Raw genomic sequence first — 14,730 nt, forward strand, 5'->3', positions numbered from 1 at the left:
GTTGAGTCAGTGTCAGTGTCAGTGTGTTGGCAGCAGCTACTCAATGTTAGTGGTGGCTGTTTAACAGTCTGATGGCCTTGAGATAGAAGCTGTTTTTCAGTCTCTCGGTCCCAGCTTTGATGCACCTGTACTGACCTCGCCTTCTGGATGATAGCGGGGTGAACAGGCAGTAGCTCGGGTGGTTGATGTCCTTGATGATCTTTATGGCCTTCCTGTAACATCGGGTGGTGTAGGTGTCCTGGAGGGCAGGTAGTTTGCCCCCGGTGATGCGTTGTGCAGACCTCACTACCCTCTGGAGAGCCTTACGGTTGAGGGCGGAGCAGTTGCAGTAACCAGGCGGTGATACAGCCCGCCAGGATGCTCTCGATTGTGCATCTGTAGAAGTTTGTGAGTGCTTTGGTGACAAGCTGAATTTCTTCAGCCTCCTGAGGTTGAAGAGGCACTGCTGCGCCTTCTTCACGATGCTGTCTGTGTGAGTGGACCGATTCAGTTTGTCTGTGATGTGTATGCCGAGGAACTTAAAACTTGCTACCCTCTCCACTACTGTTCCATCGATGTGGATAGGGGGGTGTTCCCTCTGCTGTTTCCTGAAGTCCACAATCATCTCCTTAGTTTTGTTGACGTTGAGTGTGAGGTTATTTTCCTGACACCACACTCCGAGGGCCCTCACCTCCTCCCTGTAGGCCGTCTCGTCGTTGTTGGTAATCAAGCCTACCACTGTTGTGTCGTCCGCAAACTTGATGATTGAGTTGGAGGCGTGCGTGGCCACGCAGTCGTGGGTGAACAGGGAGTACAGGAGAGGGCTCAGAACGCACCCTTGTGGGGCCCCAGTGTTGAGGATCAGCGGGGAGGAGATGTTGTTGCCTACCCTCACCACCTGGGGGCGGCCCGTCAGGAAGTCCAGTACCCAGTTGCACAGGGCGGGGTCGAGACCCAGGGTCTCGAGCTTGATGACGAGCTTGGAGGGTACTATGGTGTTGAATGCCGAGCTGTAGTCGATGAACAGCATTCTCACATAGGTATTCCTCTTGTCCAGATGGGTTAGGGCAGTGTGCAGTGTGGTTGAGATTGCATCGTCTGTGGACCTATTTGGGCGGTAAGCAAATTGGGTCTAGGGTGTCAGGTAGGGTGGAGGTGATATGGTCCTTGACTAGTCTCTCAAAGCACTTCATGATGACGGAAGTGAGTGCTACGGGGCGGTAGTCGTTTAGCTCAGTTACCTTAGCTTTCTTGGGAACAGGAACAATGGTGGCCCTCTTGAAGCATGTGGGAACAGCAGACTGGTATAGGGATTGATTGAATATGTCCGTAAACACACCGGCCAGCTGGTCTGCGCATGCTCTGAGGGCGCGGCTGGGGATGCCGTCTGGGCCTGCAGCCTTGCGAGGCTTAACACGTTTAAATGTCTTACTCACCTCGGCTGCAGTGAAGGAGAGATCGCATGTTTTCGTTGCAGGCCGTGTCAGTGGCACTGTATTGTCCTCAAAGCGGGCAAAAAAGTTATTTAGTCTGCCTGGGAGCAAGACATCCTGGTCCGTGACTGGGCTGGATTTCTTCCTGTAGTCCGTGATTGACTGTAGACCCTGCCACATGCCTCTTGTGTCTGAGCCGTTGAATTGAGATTCTACTTTGTCTCTGTACTGACGCTTAGCTTGTTTGATAGCCTTGCGGAGGGAATAGCTGCACTGTTTGTATTCGGTCATGTTACCAGACACCTTGCCCTGATTAAAAGCAGTGGTTCGCGCTTTCAGTTTCACGCGAATGCTGCCATCAATCCACGGTTTCTGGTTAGGGAATGTTTTAATCGTTGCTATGGGAACGACATCTTCAACGCACGTTCTAATGAACTCGCACACCGAATCAGCGTTTTCGTCAATATTGTTATCTGACGTAATACGAAACATCTCCCAGTCCACGTGATGGAAGCAGTCTTGGAGTGTGGAGTCAGCTTGGTCAGACCAGCGTTGGACAGACCTCAGCGTGGGAGCCTCTTGTTTTAGTTTCTGTCTGTAGGCAGGGATCAACAAAATGGAGTCGTGGTCAGCTTTTCCGAAAGGGGGGCGGGGCAGGGCCTTATATGCGTCGCGGAAGTTAGAGTAACAATGATCCAAGGTCTTTCCACCCCTGGTTGCGCAATCGATATGCTGATAAAATTTAGGGAGTCTTGTTTTCAGATTAGCCTTGTTAAAATCCCCAGCTACAATGAATGCAGCCTCCGGATATATGGTTTCCAGTTTGCAGAGAGTTAAATAAAGTTCATTCAGAGCCATCAATGTGTCTGCTTGGGGGGGGATATATACGGCTGTGATTATAATCGAAGAGAATTCTCTTGGCAGATAATGCGGTCTACATTTGATTGTGAGGAATTCTAAATCAAGTGAACAGAAGGATTTGAGTTCCTGTATGTTTCTTTCATCACACCATGTCACGTTAGCCATAAGGCATACGCCCCCGCCCCTCTTCTTACCAGAAAGATGTTTGTTTCTGTCGGCGCGATGCGTGGAGAAACCCGCTGGCTGCACCGCCTCGGATAGCGTCTCTCCAGTGAGCCATGTTTCCGTGAAGCAAAGAACGTTACAGTCTCTGATGTCCCTCTGGAATGCTACCCTTGCTCGGATTTCATCAACCTTGTTGTCAAGAGACTGGACATTGGCAAGAAGAATGCTAGGAGTGGTGCACGGTGTGCCCGTCTCCGGAGTCTGACCAGAAGACCGCCTCGTTTCCCTCTTTTTCGGAGTCGTTTTTTTGGGTCGCTGCATGGAATCCACTCCGTTGTCCTGTTTGTAAGGCAGAACACAGGATCCACGTCGCGAAAAACATATTCTTGGTCGTACTGATGGTGAGTTGACGCTGATCTTATATTCAGTTGTTCTTCTCGACTGTATGTAATGAAACCTAAGATGACCTGGGGTACTAATGTAAGAAATAACTCGTAAAAAAAACAAGAAACTGCATAGTTTCCTAGGAACGCGAAGCGAGGCGGCCATCTCTGTCGGCGCCGGAAATGAACCAACAATGCAGTTTAAAAAATATGAATAAGAATAATAACTAAGAGGAACAAGTAATTAAAGAGCAGCAGTAAAATAACAATAGGGAGACTATATACAGTGGGTACCGGTACAGAGTCAATGTGCGGGGACACTGGTTAGTCGAGGTAACTGAGGTAATACCTTACATGTAGGTAGAGTTGTTAAAGTGACTATGCATTGATAATATCAGAGTAGCAGCGGCGTAAAAGGGGGAGCAAATAGTCTGGGTAGCCATTTGATTAGATGTGCAGGAGTCTTGTGTCTTGGGGGATATCGGTCTCCACTAGGCTACAACATATAGCCCAACAGAATGCTCTCAATTGTGCATCTGTAAAAGTTTGTGAGGGTTTTAGGTGACAAGCCAAATTTCTTCATCCTCAGGTCGAAGAGGCGCTGTTACGCCTTCTTCACCACACTGTCTGTGTGGGTGGACCATTTCAGTTTGTCTGTGATGTGTATGCCGAGGAACTTAAAACGTTCCACCCTCTCCACTACTGTCCCATCGATGTGGATAGGGGGGTGCTCCCTCTGCTGTTTCCTGAAGTCCACGATCATCTCCTTTGTTTGTTGACGTTGAGTGAGTGGTTGTTTTCCTGACACCACACTCCGAGTGCCCTCACCCCCTCCCTGTAGGTTGTCTCGTCGTTGCTGGTAATCAAGTCCACTACTGTTGTGTTGTCTGCAAACATGATGATTGAGTTGGAGGTGTGCATGGCCACACAGTCATGTGTGAACAGGGAGTACAGAAGGGGGCTGAGCACTTGTGGGGCCCCAGTGTTGAGGATCAGCGAAGTGGAGATATTGTTTCCTACCTTCACCACCTGGGGGCAGCCCATCAGAAAGTCCAGGACCCAATTGCACAGGGCAGGATTGAGACCCAGGGCCTCAAACTTATTGATGAGCTTGGAGGGTACTATGGTGTTGAATGCTGAGCTGTAGTCGATGAATAGCATTCTTACATAGGTATTCCTCTTGTCCAGATGGGATTGGGCAGTGTGCAGTGTGATGGCGATTGCATCGTCTGTGGACCTATTGGGGCAGTATGCAAATTGAAGTGGGTCTAGCGCGGCAGGTAAGGTAGAGGTGATATGATTTTTTACTAGTCTCTCAAAGCACTTCATGATGACAGAAGTGAGTGCTACGGGGCAATAGTGGTTTAGTTCAGTTATCTTTGCCTTCTTGGGTACAGGGATAATGGTGGCCACCTTGAAGCATGTGGGAACAGCAGACTGGGATAGGGAGAGACTGAATATGCCTACCTGGTCAGCGTGGGTTCAATTCCGGCCCATGCCATTCTGGCACAAATAACTAAATCCCCCGATTGACTTGATGTAGTTACACATTTCAAATATGGACAGTCCAGGGTTATTTTACCCCTGATCTTCGTAAGAAATAACAATACTGAATAACATAAATAGGAAACAAATAATATATTTACAGTCAGTAAGCTACACCAACATTAGTTTCCATTAATACAGTGACAGGTAATTTTCCACAGTAGATTTGCAGTGGTAAACAAGGAAGTACTTCATTTAAATTGTGTTTTGCTTGTCGAATAGATAAATCACCCTTAGTCTGTTCAAAAAGGACTAAGTTCTTGCAATGACAATACCAAGAAGAGGGCGAACATATCTTAAAAGACTTTGGTTGCAAGCATCTTTTAGGGAGCGGTAATGAGTTAAGCAATAATGGTTGCAATTGAGATCAGCTGTGTGGGTGAATTTAGCAAGTATTGATGGTTTAACTAGACATCAGTTGGTGATAATAAGGATGCTCTAGAAGAAAAAGAAACGAGGGACTTAGGAGCCAAGCACACCTATTAAGACGAGGTGCTGGCTAGCGGAGTAGAAGACTTGAAAATAAAAGAGAGCCGCACTCTCTAGGAGCTCAGATGCAAAAGTTTAATTACCAACGTTTCGACAGCCAAGCTGTCTTCATCAGGGTATAATCACAAACACTGTGGGATGACTCGTTTATATAGTGTCAAAAGACACAGGTGTCTGTAATCATGGCCAAGAGTGGCATAATATCATTGGTTAATAATCAAATATTAAAATGTCATACAAAGAACAGCATACAAACAAATGGATAACATACGATCATAGATTAATTTGACTACACAAATTAATCGTTTTAACAATAAATTATCAAGGTCCCCCCCTCTCCTAGGGAGGGTGACATGTTCGATGCCAATATAACGCAGAGACGAAATCGAGTGGCCTGCCTCCAAGAAGTGGGCCGCAACTGGAGAAGTAAAGTTTTTACACCTAATGGTGCTACGATGCTCTGAGATACGTACTTTTCATTCACGCTTTGTTTTACCCACATCATTTTTACCACAAGGACCACAATTTTACCACAATTTTCACAATTTTTTTACCACAATTTTACCACAAGGACACGTACTAACACCTTTTATTGGGATCGATTTCCCTGTTTGTAGGTGTTTGAAGGATCTACATTTATAAGTGCCATTGCATTGAGCACAGCCATTACACTTGTCATTTCCATCCAGTAGGGGCGCAAATAGACGTTGTTCAGGAATATCTAATAATAAGGATGCTTCCTTTTAGAGGCAGAATTTCTAGCCAGGCCGTCAACATTGGCATGTCCCAATCGTTAATTTTATACCTCAGTTGTCCCAGTCCCAAGTATCCTTGGCTGGGGACAATATCCCATAACGCCTTGTGGCACAGTGAAAAAGTACTCACTTGAGATAACATTTTCCATAAGAATTAGAAATAATGTTTATTTATTCACCAAATTATGTTAAATTGTTCAACAAATTACTTTCATATGAATTGTGATTTCACATGTTGAGTAATTGGTGTTCAACCTGTTGCCAAGTGCTAGCTAGCTAACATGTTGGACGCGCTAGCTAGCTAGCTGGTGATCTAAAGTGGGCACCTGATCGTTTCACGCCATTGCATTGGCATGGCAGAAGAAAACAGTCCTGCCCGACTCATTTGGAGGTAATTCATTTGAACAACATCTGATGAAAAACATAGGAAATGCAGCCAGCTTTGTTCTGTTCAATCTAGGCTTGCTAACCAGCCAAATGATTTGCGCATTTTTTTAATGAGTCTGTTTTGCTAGCTATCTGCATGCACTGTCTGTTTACCTAGCTAACGTTAGCTAACTTTTTCATGCCACTTTCCCTTTTTCCTATTGTGTTGCACCATTGGGGTTGGTGTTACTACACTGAAAAAATATATAAATGCAACAATTTTTTATATTTTACCGAGTTACAGTTCATATAAGGAAATCAGTCAATTTAAATCAATTCATTAGGTCCTAATTTATGGATTCCGCATGACTGGGAATACCTTGAAAAAAAAGGGAGGGGCATAGATCAGAAAAACAGTGTGTCTGGTGTGACCACCATTTGCCTCATGCAGCTTGACACATCTCCTTGGCATAGAGTTGATCAGGCTGTTGATTGTGGCCTGTGGAATGTTTTCCCACTCCTCTTCAATGGCCGTGCGAAGTTGGATATTGGCGGGAACTAAGAACACACTGTCGTACATGTTGATCAAGAGCATCCCAAACATACTCAATGGGTGACCTATCTGTTCAGTATGCAGGCCATGGAAGAACTGGGACATTTTAAGCATCCAAAAATTGTGTACAGATCCTTGCGACTTGGTGCAGTGCATTATCATGCTGAAACATGAGGTTTATGGCGGCGGATGAATGGCACAACAATGGGCTTCAGGATCTCGTCACGGTATATCTGTGCATTCAAATTGCCATCGATAAAATGCCATTGTGTTCGTTGTCCATAGCTTATGCCTGCTCATACCTTAACCCCACCGCCACCATGGAGCACTCTGTTCAAAACTTTGACATCGCTATCTGCCTGGTACAGTTGAAACCCGGGATTCATCCGTGAAGAGCACACTTCTCTAGCGTGCTTGTGTCCAAAGGTGAGCATGTGCCCACTGAAGTCGTTTACGACACCAAACTGCAGTCAGGTCTAGACTCTGGTGAGGACGACGAGCACGCAGATGAGCTTCACTGAGACGGTTTCTGACAGTTTGTGCAGAAATTATTCAGTTGTGAAAACACACTTTCATCAGGTATCCGGGTGGCTGGTCTCAGACGATGCTGCAGAAGAAGAAGCCGGATGTGGAGGTCCTGGGCTGGCGTGGTTACATGTTGGTGGTGGCTTATGGCTTACAGCTCTGATGGACATTCTAGCAGTCAGCATGCCAATTGCACGCGCCCTAAAAACTTGAGACATCTGTGGCATTGTGTTGTGTGACGAAACTGCACATTTTAGAGTGGCTTTTTATTGTCCCCAGCACAAGGTACACCTGTGTGCTGATTATGCTGTTTAATCAGCTTCTTGATATGCCACACCTGCAGGTGGATGGATTATCTTGGCAAAGGAGAAATGCTGTCTAAAAGGGATGTAAACTAATATATAAACCAATATATAGTGCATTATCTACAATCTAATGTGTTTATCCAATGTTCTTGTTGTTTTTCTGTTTGATGAAAACAGTTTGAGATTTAATGGTTTTATGTTATGTTTTCATGTTTTATTGTAGTAATCCTCAAGCACTTTTACACAAGGTAAGGACTATTTCATTACGTAGAATGTTGTTACTGTTACTGTTACTGTTGTTTATACTTAAAGCAAATGTTTTACTTTACTTTATCTACAATCTAAATGTGTTTATCCAACTTTCTTTTTGTTTTTATGTTTTGCTTTCTATGGTAATTTATTTGACTTTTGATCATAAGTCAAATCAGTGGTCATGGCTGATATGCATAACAAATTACTTCATAATAAGATGATACATCAGTGCTTTATCAATTATCTACCTACAACATACTTGGCTGGACAGCAAATAAACTTTAAGGCCATACTGCTCTTTTCCTTTGTATAGCAGAGAAGGTAACTGCAGTCAAAACACAGTGGAACAAAGCAATGCTTGCCTTGATTTTTGTAGTTACTACAAATTTCACACTCTATTTCTCTGAAAAGGAGCATAATTTAACCAGGACACTTTGTCGCAAGATAACTTTTTTTTTTACAAAGCACAGGAGGTTGGTGGCACCTTAATTGGGGAGGACGGGCTTTTGGTAATGGCTGGAGCAGAATGAGTGGAATGATATAAAATGCATCAAACTCGTGGTTTCCATGTGTTTTGATATCATTCCATTCACTCCATTCCAGCCATTATTATGATCTGTCCTTCCCTCAGCAGCCTCTACTGCTACAATGCCTAATTTCAGTATTCATTCAATTTGGACCAAAAGTGTACAGTAGTTACTTAATTTTGCCTTTGTAGGACAGAACACTTCAGGGGTGTATTCATTAGTCGCAGACCGTTGCAGAACATGTGGTCCGTTTAGTGTTTACTCTAGGAACCAAAAGGAAACAAACAGAACGAAACGGGGAAAGACTTACCTGAATTTGTCCAACAGAAACTCTCGTCTTTGTTGCTAAACATTTTCCGTTTGGAGTAAACTGTTACTGTTGCAAAACGTTTTGCAACAGACAAAACGTTTTGCAACGGAATCGGACTAATGAGTATACCCCAGCTTCGATTAGTAAAGTCCTGGTAAAATGGTGATACCAAAATTATTTGCTCCTTTTACACCATTCATTATAAAAGGGATTGTTAATCTCTATATCATAGTCCAGTCAAGTGCATGAAATCATTAAAACCATGGGATGATTCTTTCATTTGGGGAAATAATCTAGAATGCATTGCATGTAATGCCATTTTATGTTTGATCAAGTCTGGTTTAGACAGGCCTACTGTATGTGTCACAAAACAGGACAGTCTAATGATGAAACATTTATGGCAAAAACAAACCTAAAAGAGTCTTACCTTCAAATGATATGCCAAATGCATATGATGAAACTGTCCTACTCCTGCAATGACAGACACATGGACTTTCATCAACATACAAGGTCTATAGTCCTGTGATAGGCGCTGGGAGATATGACATGGCAACATATGGACGTCACACCACAGGAGGTTGGTGGCACCTTAATTTGGGAGGATGGGCGGGAGCAGAGCGGAATCAGTGGAATGGTATCAAATACATCAAACATATACTTTCCAAGTGTTTGGTACCATTCCATTAGCTCCATTCCATCCATTATTATGAACCGTCCTCCCCTTAGCAGCCTCCTGTGCGTCACACATATGTTATTTGTCACAAAGACCTTGTCACAGACTCACAAAATACAGGGCAGATGGTTTCCCATCTGAAATGTCAAATGGATTTAATTCTGACTAACCGCAAAGACCCTCTTTAGATAGTAGTGAATTGAACGTGGAATGGTAACTGAGGGTCCTTCTGTGGGTATAAGATCATTTCCTTGACCATTCTGACACAGTCACAAACAGAACCGATACATGTTACTGTGATGCTAGGTTATGTAACACTTTTTAAAAAATGAACACATATGTCTCAGCCTTCAACACCATATTAAACGACAAGCTCATCATTAAGCTCGGGGCCCTGGGTCTGAACGCCGCCCTGTGCAACTGGGTCCTGGACTTCCTGACGGGGCGTCCCCAGGTGGGGAAGGTAGGCAACAACACATCCACTACGCTGATCCTCAACACAAGGGCCGCACAAGGGTGCGTACTCAGCCCCCTCCTGTACTCCCTGTTCACCCATGACTGTGTGGCCACGCACGCCTCCAACTCAATCATCAAGTTTGCAGACAACACAACAGTGACGAAACAGCCTACAACAACGACGAAACAGCCTACAGGGAAGAAGTGAGGGCCCTTGCTGAGTGGTGCCAAGAAAATAACCCTCAATGTCAACAAAACAAAGGAGCTGATCGTGGACTTCAGGAGACCGCAGAGGGAGCACGCCCCCATCAACATCGACGGGGCCGCAGTGGAGAAGGTGAAAAGCTTCAAGTTCCTCGGTGTACACATCAGTGGCAATCTGAAATGGTCCACCCACGCAGACAGTGTGGTGAAGAAGGCGCAACAGCTTAAGGAGGCTGAAGAAATTCAGCTTGGCTCCTAAGTCCCTCACAAACTTTTACTGATGCACCATTTAGAGCATCCTGTCGGGCTGTATTACGGGCTGGTATGGCAACCGCAGGGCTCTCCAGACAGTGGCGCGGTCTGCTCAACCTATCACCGGGGGTACACTGCCTGCCCTCCAGGACATCTACAGCACCTGTTGTCGCAGGAAGTCCAAGAAAACCATCAAGGACCTCAGCCACCCGAGCCACGGCCTGTTCACCCCACTATCATCCATAACGCGAGGTCAGTGCAGGTGCATCAAAGATGGGGCAGAGAAACTGAAAAACAGCTTCTATTTTAAGTCCATCAGACTGTTGAATAGCCATCACCACCCGGCCTCCACCCAGTACCCTGCCCTGAACTTATTCACTGTCGCCAGCCGGCTACCACTCTGTTACTCAACCCTGCACCCTAGAGGCTGCTGCCCTATGTACATAGACATTGAACACTGGCCACTTTAATAATGGAACACTGCTCACTTTAATATGTTTACATACTGTTTTTACCCATTTCATAAGTATATACTGTATTCTAGTCAAGGCCATCCTATTCAACTATTGCTGTAAATATGCTATTCTATCCTACGTATTATTCAGGTACACAACATATTCTATCCACATACTGTCCATACTCCGACATTGTTCATTCTAATATTTCTATGTTCCTTAATTCCATACTTTTACTTTTAGATGTGTATTGTTAGATAGTACTACACTGTTGGAGCTAGGAACACAAGCATTTCGCTACAACCGCAATAACATCTGCTAAATACTGTATGTGTACGTGACCAATAACATTTGATTTGAGCAGACCACAGACATTCCCACAACAGTTGTTTACAGTAACCTTGCTGTTTTTGTGTGCAAATCCTGGCTAAATGCTATTTTCCCCCACACTCTAAATTATGACCATAAGCTCAGTGGTACTGTACAACCACACTGCAAACCCAAGACTGGAAATAAGCATGATAGACTACCTACATTCTTTGCATGCAATAGTAAGAAATGTGTGCCTTGTATGATTGAATGCTGTTTTGGTGTCTCTTGAACTAAAGGAATCGTCCAATGATGGATAACAAAAATATTCAGCCAATTTGCAATGCTGAAAATGTAACTTTCATACAAATTATACACACTGTCAAGGACCATTGTGCACTGTGACCACTATCGCCATTGTACAAGAAAAATGTATTATCACTTACTATACAATCTTAAAACCACTTGAGGTGATAATGACTGTTATTGATGCAATGCTTATTAATGCGTACAAAGCTGGTGCACGCGCGACACCCAGCGGATTGCGCATGAATGACAGACTGATTTGTGTATCTCCAATATAGAAATATGTGCAGGACACCACGTGAGCTGTTGACTAATTAAATTCAAGTGATGGCGACGGCTTCATGAGGTGGGAATTAGGCTGCTATGCAATAGACCATAAGAGTGCCTTCAGTATCTCAATACAATTGATTTTATTTTGTGTGTATTAAAAGGTAGGTCTTAATTTTTTTAACCTTTATTTAACTAGGCAAGTCAATTAAGAACTAATTCTTATTTTCAATGACGGCCTAGGAACAGTGGGTTAACTGCCTGTTCATGGGTAGAACGACAGATTTGTACCTTGTTAGCTCGGTGATTTGAACTTGCAACCTTCCGGTTACTAGTCCAACGCTCTAACCACTAGGCTACCCTGTACTGTTTGTTCTCTTGTTCTCATGTAACCAAAAAGAATTGCAGTGGTGGAGAAAGTACTCATTTGTCATACTGGAGTAAAAGTAAAGATATCTTAATAGAAAATGACTCAGGTAAAAGTGAAAGTCACCCAGTAAAATGCTACGTGAGTAAAAGTTTAATTTTGGGGTGTTTTAAATATACTTAAGTATCAAAGGTAAATGGAATTGCTAAATAGTACTGTATGAAAAGTAAAATTATAAACCGTTTCAAATTCCTTATATTAAGCTAACCAGACAGCAAAATTTATTTTTTATTTTTTTATTGACGGATAGTCAGAGGCACACTCAAGACATACTTTTAAACAAAGCATTTGTGTTTAGAGAGTCCGCCAGATCAGAGGCAGTATGGATGACCAGGGATGTTCTCTTGCCAAGAGAAGAGAAACTTACGTGTTTTATATCAATAAAGTTTTGCTTAAGAGACGAGGTTATAGCAAATATATTTTTAACCTATCATCTGTGATTGTAGTTTGCCTATCTATCATAATGTGCCTCATAGGCAAGATTTATCAATTATATTCTAATTAACCACTTGCTGTGTGTTATTTTCTTCAACTTGATGACGTGCTCTTTCTTTGGCTCTAGGTCCATCCCGACACCGGCATCTCCAGTAGGGCAATGAGCGTGACGAATTCCTTTGGCTGCAACCTGGTCTTAGAGCATTACGTTTTATTCTGTATGTAAATCCGGGAATCATTTATAGTAGAATGTAATGTTACATTTCGTATGGTATGTATTCATTTGTCGATGTTCATCATCCATTTCGTATCATATGTTACAAATTACGATTTGTTGCATGTTACGAATTTGCGAAACGTACAATATGTTATCAATTATCAAAATGATTTTTACCAATTCCAATTTATTGTGGTTAATATTAGCTAGGTGGCTAATGTTAGCTAGCTGCCTAACGTTAGCTAGGCTAGGAGTTAAGGTTAGGAATTAGGTTCAAAGGTTAGGGGAAGTGTTAGCTAATATGCTAAGTAGTTGTGAAATAACTGAAAAAGTAGTAAGTAGCTGAAAAGCTGCTAAAGTTGGCCATGATGGGATTCGCACACACAACCTTTGATGTTGGTGTTATAACCATACCAAACGTATACCAAATCATACTAATTTGAGTTTGCAAATTTACATTTACTATGTTACGTCTAGTGTGTGACATCAGGCTGTTGTCAAAGACCTGTTTTAGCACATTGCAACTGAAGCATCTTGTCTGACCCAGTACAACAAGCGCTCAACCATCACCTGCTGAGAGGTACAGACCACAGTCCGACTTCCTAGAGCTGGCCAAGCACGCCGTGTCGATGGGACCAACGTCGTCACCAAATGCAACAGTTTTAAAGTGTAAAAGAAACTAAAGTACATCAAGCGCCACAAAAACACAATTTAGGCTATACAACATGCAGGTTTGCAACCAGGGATGCACCACTGACTAATATTGAGGTTGACTCATCTCTTTGCCACCATGGCCTATTTATTGCCTGTATATAGACTTTTTCTACTGTATTATTGACCGTATGTTTGTTTATTCCATGTGTAGCTCTATGTTGTATGTGTCAAACTGCATTGCTTTATCTTGGCCAGGTCGCAGTCGTAAATGAGGATTTTTTTCTTAACTAGCCCACCTGGTTAAAGGTGAAATAAAAAAATTAAAAAAATGTATGTCCTCATGATTTAATTGAAAACTTCTGCAATGTTCATTTTTCACCACTAGATGGGACCATTGCTTTAGTCATGTTTTGTTGTGAACATTATTTAGCCTATTAGTCAAAGCATGTACATCAAATACCCTCATCATAACATTGGCAACCTATACCCAGACCCCTTGCAGGTAAACTATATATAAAAAGTATGTGGACACACCTTCAAATTAGTGGATTTGGCTATTTCAGCCACATTCGTTGCTCTCAGGTGTATAACAATGAGCGCACAGCCATGCAATCTCCAGAGACAAACATTGAAAGTAGAATGGCCTTACTGAAGAGCTCAGTGACTTTCAACGTGGATGCCACCTTTCCAACAAGTCCGTTTGTCAAATTTAGGCCCCTGTCAACTGTAAGTGCTGTTAGTGTGAAGTGGAAACATCTAGGAGCTGTGAAGTGGTAGGCCACACAAGCTTACAGAACGGGATCAACGAGTGCTGAAGTGCGTAGCGCGTACAAATTGTTTGTCCTCAGTGGCAACACTCACTACCGAGTTCCAAACTGCCTCTGGAAGCAACTTCAGCACAATAACTGTTTGCCGGGATCTTCATGAAATGGGTTTCCATGGCCGAGCAGCCTAAGATCACCATGCGCAATGCCAAGTGTTGGCTGGAGTGGCGTAAAGCTTGCCGCCATTGGACTCTGGAGCAGTGGAAACGCATTCTCTGGAGTGATGAATCACGCTTCTCCATCTGCCAGTCTGATGGACGAATCTGGATTTGGCGGATACCAGGAGAACGCTACCTGCCCGAATGCATAGTGCCAACTGTATAGTTTGGTGGAGGAAGAATAATGGTCTGGGGCTGTTTTTCATGGTTCGGGCTAGGCACCTTAGTTCCAGTGAAGGGAAATGTTAATGCCTACAGCATACAATGACATTCTAGATGATTCTGTGCTTCCAACTCTGTGGCAACAGTTTGTTCTACATACTTTTGGTCATGTAGCTCAATTTACATCGCTGCACCTATCTGATTCATGGGCTATGTCAATCTTTTAATGTAAAAAAAAGAAGTATAAGTCGTAAATGGTTGCTTGAAAAGGTTTCCCTCAATCGATTTTTTTATGTTATATAAATTGTGGTTTATGTCACAATTATGTCACAACCATATGAATGATTTAGTATAGGGAGCGATAGTAATGGTGTCTTTTTTTAGGCAGTTACTCCATCGTGGTTCGTTGGCTAAAGCCCATGGGAAAATGTATGGAGTTTTTTAGTGTTTTTGTATAAATGCCGAAAATAAGGTATGTGGTAA

The sequence above is a fragment of the Oncorhynchus tshawytscha genome, linkage group LG28 (assembly GCF_018296145.1).
Source record: "Oncorhynchus tshawytscha isolate Ot180627B linkage group LG28, Otsh_v2.0, whole genome shotgun sequence".
Lineage (NCBI taxonomy): Eukaryota > Metazoa > Chordata > Actinopteri > Salmoniformes > Salmonidae > Oncorhynchus > Oncorhynchus tshawytscha.